Here is a 7,072-nt window from a genome sequence, read left to right on the forward strand (position 1 = left end):
GCCTGCGCGTCCGGAGCCTGTGCTCCGCAACGGGAGCAGGCCACAACAGTGGAGAGGCCACAACAGTGAGAGGCCCGCGTACCACAAACAAACAAACAAACAAACAAAAACAACAGATTAGGATACACAGAGAAACACCAGGGATATTCATGTATAGACGAAAGGACATATAAGGCCAATGCAAGAAGGTGACCATCTACAAGTCAAGGAAAGGGGCCTCAGGAGAAAGCAAACATGTCCACACCTTGATCTTTGACTTCTGGCCTCCAGAATTGTTAGAAAATGAATTTGTTGTTTAAGCCAGCCACTCCGTGATCTTCCGTTATGGCAGTCCCAGCAGACTAACACAATTTAACCCACAGCCCCTCTGAGTTCAGTAACACTCCTTACACAAATAGTCATTGAAAATCTAGTAAGAGGCATATACTGGGATTGGTTCAGTAAGGAAAGCTTATCCCTGCAAGATTTTTGGGACCTGACCAACAGTTCTTTAAGCAATTTAATAGTCTTTCATGAGGAGAAGTCTGGAGCTAGGAAGCCCAGGATTGGTTCCTCAACTCAAAGTCATCAAAAACGCAGCCTATTCATAACCTCTTGCTCAGCCATTTTCAGTTTTTGGGCTTTTTGGTGTTTATGCTATTGTAACCTCGATGAAAGAACTCAGCTACCAGAGCTTCAGGCATGACTGTATCACATCAGCATCACAGACTACAAGAAAGAAGGAGAGCAAACCTCACAGGGCTATCTTTTTAATACATAAAAGCTTTCCCCCAACCCCCTAGCTGACTTCCTTCCATGCTTGGTAATTTATTTTATTTTATTTTATTTTTTGCAGTACGCGGACCTCTCACTGTTGTGGCCTCTCCCGTTGCGGAGCACAGGCTCCAGACGCGCAGGCTCAGCGGCCATGGCTCACGGGCCCAGCCACTCCGCGGCATGTGGGATCTTCCCGGACCGGGGCACGAACCCACGTCCCCTGCATCGGTAGGCGGACTCTCAACCACTGCGCCACCAGGGAAGCCCCATGCTTGGTAATATTAATGTGATATACACATGCATCCATTCTTTCCATGCAAAATTACTGCGCATAAGTATCAGGCAAATATTCTTTCTTATGAGTTATTAATAATCTGGCCCTGAATATTGGGCACAATCATTAATTATAGAGCTGAGGAGAGCTTCTTGCTTGAATTACTATAGGAATCACCCATGTGTCTTCTACCCACTGAAAACCCTGTTAAAATAGCAGTAATTTGCTAAACTGGTTAGAGTAAATAATCCAACTCACATTATTTTTCCTCCTGGTCTTCTCAGTTACCATATATAAATAAATCCGAGTATTTACTGCACATTCTCTAGATACAGATTTAGGTGACATGAGGGATATAAAAAGATTTTCCATGCACAAGATCCTTTCAGATTTATTAGGGAAATAAGACCCATGTTCAAAAGAAAATGTGAGCAAGAATGAAATATTTCTATATAAGTAATACTTATATTTTAAATTGTCATTCTTTTTAGTTGGCAGTTTCCCAAACTTACACACCTGTTCCTCTAACCTACAATTCTCTTCCTTTCTCTCCCTCTTCCTCCATATGCTTTGAAACTCAGATCAAGCATTAGCTCCGGTATAAAACTTTGTCCAACCATCCACACCCTCTTTGTGTCCCCTCTGCAAAATGTTTCAACAGCACAAGCTATCGGTTCTTGCATGTATTTGTTTGCATGCTTGTCTCATCCAAGATTACATTCATTCAACTTTGCGTACCTGACAACTAGCACAACACTGGAAACAGAGGAGATCAACCAAATACATGAATAAAACAATGGGAGTTTGACTATTTAAAAAGGAGACAAGAATACAATACTGTAAGGACCAAAAGAACTAAAGAAGCACAGGAGTCATTTGAGATCCCTTCATGGTGAAGGAATGAACTAGAACTAGAAGCATGCTTACCCTAAAAGAAAAATATCTGGTCTTTGAATTAATTTTAAGTTATTTGCAGTGAGAAATAAGATCATACTTTACTGTTCCTGGGCTAAAAACTTTGAAGACTAAATATATTTTCCTGCTTCTGTGCTAAACAAAACTGGGACTGGGCAAAACCAACTTAGCAGCTTGCTATAGGAAATACTTGCTTTAGAAGATGTCTATGAACCAACCAAAATAGCTTACTTATAAAGACTAATAGCTCACTTCAAGACCTTCTCCTTATCATGTCCACCAAACCAAAGCTACTTTGTTATAAATTCTGCCAATCCCCGTTTCCTCCCTTGCAATATCAGCCTTAAAAATTACCTAGGGCCCTATATACTTGGTCCTGGGAATTCTCCCTTCACAGACCTGGCTAAAAATCTATCATACTGGTGTTCTTTCTTACTGTAAGTCTAACAAACTCAGATTTGCATGATCAACATGTGTTTCTGATGGTCTTTTGGTGGAGCTAAAGGCCAATAGTAGCCTTAAAATGAATTTGACATATACCCAGCTTTGAAGAAAGTATATCTGATGTAGGAAAGCAACTTTTGTGTTACTTACCTTAGATTTTATTCTTCTCCCCAAATATGAGGAGACATGAGTAATTTACAAAAACACAAAGTATTTTTGTTCATTTTTAAAGTGACAGCTAAAGTTATCAATTTTTTCCCTTGCTTCCTCTGTTAAGAATTATTTCCTCATATGTTCATACTCAAATTTATTGCCTGGTATTACCTTAAAAAATAACCATTTATTTCATTTATTTTTAACAGCTTTATTAGGGCCCAAGTATTTATTATAGGAAATGTACACTTCCTATAAAAGAATTCCCAAGACATAAAACCACTGCCTCCTTTTTAAATGTTTTAACCTAATGAATATCCATGAGAAAGAAAATATACTGTCACCATTCTATTACAAGATGTTATTTATAGAAATTTTGTATATTTCAGTTGCTTTACTATATCAAGTTACAACTAGTTGTCATCATCTCTGAAACCTGAAATCTATAATCTATGTTGGATGAATGAAACAAAAATGAAAAAAAATAGTAAAATAAATGCTTGGTAAATAAATAAATGGATAAATGAATGGTTATAAATTGACATAATTCCAGGAAGCCACAGGTGCCTAAGTATTTAAATGAATGTTGTCATTTTAAGAATTACTGACTGCCAATATTTCTTTATCTGTTATCCTTCAAAAGGCTCATATCCATCCACCTTTGTGTGCTATTTTAATCACTATTTTTTATAGCCCATATGTTTTATTTTCCATTTTCCTTTATTGTTTCCTTTTAGCATTACTTACTTGTTTCCTTTTGTAGTTTATTTGATCCATAAGGATCTTATAAAGAAAGTATTTTTAAAATTAATTCAACATTGCTAGGTTCTCATTAACTTCATTTCATATGCTTAGCATAACTTGGACCTCTTATTTACACCTTAGTGCAAATTTCTTCACTTTCTTGAAGTTTAAGTAAAAAATGGTATACAACATTGTAAATCAACTATACTCCAATCAAAATTAATTTTAAAAAGGTAGAATAATTAAAACACAGCATGGAACAATAAGGGAAAAAGTATTGTTTTTAGATACTAGTTGTAATAAGTGATAAAGAAATTTTTAAAAGGAAATTCTATATTTATATAGATGAGATAAATATAAAAATTCTAAAGGAAAAACACTAAATGAGAAGAAAGTAATGCATACATTAAAGACATATGAAAAAGTCCATATAGGTGAATTCATTTTCATTGCTTTAAATCACAAGACAAAGTCTGGCATTCAGTCTTCTAAATAAAATGGTTTTTAGCTATGTCTTGATCAAATGTCACATTAGAGACTAGAACACCGTATGGCTCATAGTAGAGGCTCAATACATATGTTTCTTCAAATATATCTAAAAAACTTACCAAAAATTGTGATGTTAAAATTTTCTGTCCTCAGCAATGTTAACAGATTGCAGAAGGCCACAGGCTTCTGGATTAATGTATCATTAAGGGAACAGCTGCCACTATTTTTAGTGAGGTTCCTTTTCCAATGATGTAAGCAAAATTATTAGGTTATAGGTTTTCTAATACCCAATATCAGCCTGATCATTTTCACTGATAAGAGCAAAGTTTTTTACAAGTCCCCTTTCTCTGAAACCATCAAAGATTACAATGACTATTGCTAACTGTTAAGGCCATTTGGAAAGCTGATATGTCTCAAAACCTCAGAAGGAATACTCCCATAGGTAATGGACTTTATTCAAAGAAGTCTGATTTCAATTCAATCCAAAAATCATTTCTTAGTTCTCATTGTGTGCAAAGCTTTGGACCAGGCACTGAGGGGCTATGGAGACCAGAAGACACAGAGGATGATCTTAAGGAACTTGCCCTCAAGGAGCTGGCCTTCAAGTAAAAGAATAATAAACACAAATAAGCAGTGCACTCAGCAGTCCCACAGATCTCTCCCTTGCTCCAACGATGTTTGGATGGAACAGACCCCAGGGACATCCCTTGCTCCAGCCTCTGACCACTCTCCAACCTTTTTTCCAGTCACAACCTTTGGAATCAGCCACTCAGCTATCCTTCGTCACAGGACTAGCCAACACCATTTTTTGAGCTTACCTTCTTATTACCGATCAATCATGAGCTCCCAGATTTGTGAGAATTATTCCATCGAGGTGGAGGTCGCCATCAACCGCCTGGTCAACGTGCACCTGCAGGCCTCCTACACCTACCTCTCTTTGGACTTCTATTTCGACTGCAACTATATGGCTCTGAAGGGCATGGGCCACTTTTTCCATGAATTGGCTGAGGAGAAGTGCGAGGGTCCCAAGAGTCTCTTGAAAATGCAAAAGCAGCACAGTGGTCATGCCCTCTTCCAGGATGTGCAGAACCCATCTCAAAATGAGTGGGATAAAACCCAGGACACTATGGAAGCTGCCATTCTCATGGAGAAGAACCTGAACCAGGCCCTTTTGGATCTGCATGCCCTGGGTTCTGCCTGTGCAGGCCCCCACCTCTGTGACTTCCTACAGAGCCACTTCCAAGATGAAGTGAAACTCATCAAGATGGGTGACCACCTGACCAACCTCTGCAGGCTGGCTGATCTCTAGGCTTGCCTGAGCAAGAATCCCTTAGAAAGGCTCACCCTCAAGCATGACTAGGAGTCTCTGGAGCCCAGTGGCCTTTGAGGAGCCCTCTCTGGTGTCAGGGCTTCTGCCTGAAGCCCCTCTCTGCAGCCACTAGGCAGCTTTTTAACCACTCTGGAGCACACTCATCCAAGCCTTGGACCAAATGGAAACAGTAAAGCTTTTTGAAGCAAAAAGAAAGAAAGAGAGAAAGAAAAGAAACACAAATAACTGTAATTCAAAGTAAAGTGACATATTTGTACAAATGGAGGTAAAAGAAATATGATTGGGAGACACAGGGAGAGACGTTATGATCTCCAAAAGTGAAACCAGAAAAGCTTTCAGGATTTTCTAGTTATTGATTAAGTATTATGTCAAATACAATTGTGAGGAAGAGAGAGAAGATATTTTAGGCGAAACAGAGACAAAGATGTCTGCATATGCATGGCTTGGACAGAGACAGTGAAGATTATGGAATATGGAAGGATATACTGCAAAGAAAAACTGGAAACGTGTCAGGGAAAAGATTGTGAAGACCTTAAATATCATGCTAAGGAATTTGTATTTATACCCTCTGTCCCACATACATGCTTCAACAGTAGCCAAGATCTTAGCTATACTAGAATTGCTTCAGGAAGATCATACTCTCTAAGACTCATTTACCCCCCGATGCATTTTCAGAATATTGATTCTTGGTTGCTTATTCATACTTTCAGGTTAAAAACAAACAAACCAATAAAAAGCCTTATATTGAGCTAATCTTTTTTTTTTTTTTTTTTTGTGGTATGCGGGCCTCCCTCTGCTGTGGCCTCTCCCGTTGCGGAGCACAGGCTACGGATGCGCAGGCTCAGCGGCCATGGCTCACAGGCCCAGCTGCTCCGCGGCACGTGGGATCCTCCCAGACCGGGGCGCGAACCCAGTTCCCCTGCACCGGCAGGCGGACGCGCAACCACTGCGCCACCAGGGAAGCCCTGAGCTAATCTTTAATATAATGAAATTCTATATTTTGTTACTTGTAGCTAACCCTTTCTCCCACTTATTGAGCCACTGGCAATACAAATAATGTCTGGTTGACAATATCCCCATCTCAGCTCTGTGCAGGAAATCTACATGTTTCTCATGAAAGTCATGTGGCAAGAGCACCTCACATTTATATAGTGCTTTACTGTTTGCCACCCATTTTCAAATACATTGTGACTCTGTCACATAGCGTAATACTTTATTGTGCCCTGTAATTTGACAAACATTATGCCAAGCTCTTTATATTCAACCCTATTTAGAAATGAGAATATTAAGGGTTATAGACATTAAGAGACTTCACAAGGTCACAGAACTAATAACTAGAAATAAGATCAGGGCTGACTCTAGAATTTCTACATTAACCATCATGCTATATTATTTCCTTTATAAACACACATACCCCAAAACTAGTTATGACATTTTCATCAAGCCAACAACAAATTTTTGTAAGTCAATGACTTTCTAGACTTTGTTCTTCTAAATTCTTAATTCAATTCAGACTACTATTAAATTGAACTTACTGCTTCAATGCATCCAAAACTATCAAAAATGTATCATTTAATCTTTACTTACCTGGACTATGCCAGCCAAGAGAACAATGCATTTGAAGTTGTATGCCACAGCTTATGCATTAAAGGATATTACTAAAGGATAAATGGAGAAGGCAGACAGCAGAAGCAAGAAGGACTACAATCCTGCAGCCTGTGGAACAAAAACCACATTCACAGAAAGATAGACAAAATAAAAAGGCAGAGGACTATGTACCAGATGAAGGAAAAAGATAAAACTGCAGAAAAACAACTAAATGAAGTGGAGATAGGCAACCTTCCAGAAAAAGAATTCAGAATAATGATAGTGAAGATGATGCAGGACCTCAGAAAAAGGATGGAGGCAAAGATCAAGAAGATGCAAGAAATGTTTAACAAAGACCTAGAAGAATCAAAGAACAAACA

At 38.6% G+C, this 7,072-nt stretch overlaps 1 pseudogene; it reads left to right on the forward strand.

Moving 5' to 3' along the window:
• Positions 1-4,449: 4,449 nt before the first annotated feature.
• On the forward strand, positions 4,450-5,084 carry LOC102975298 (ferritin light chain-like; annotated as a pseudogene).
• Positions 5,085-7,072: the final 1,988 nt, after the last annotated feature.

The sequence above is a fragment of the Physeter macrocephalus genome, chromosome 1 (genome assembly GCF_002837175.3).
Source record: "Physeter macrocephalus isolate SW-GA chromosome 1, ASM283717v5, whole genome shotgun sequence".
Taxonomy (NCBI): Eukaryota; Metazoa; Chordata; class Mammalia; order Artiodactyla; family Physeteridae; genus Physeter; species Physeter macrocephalus.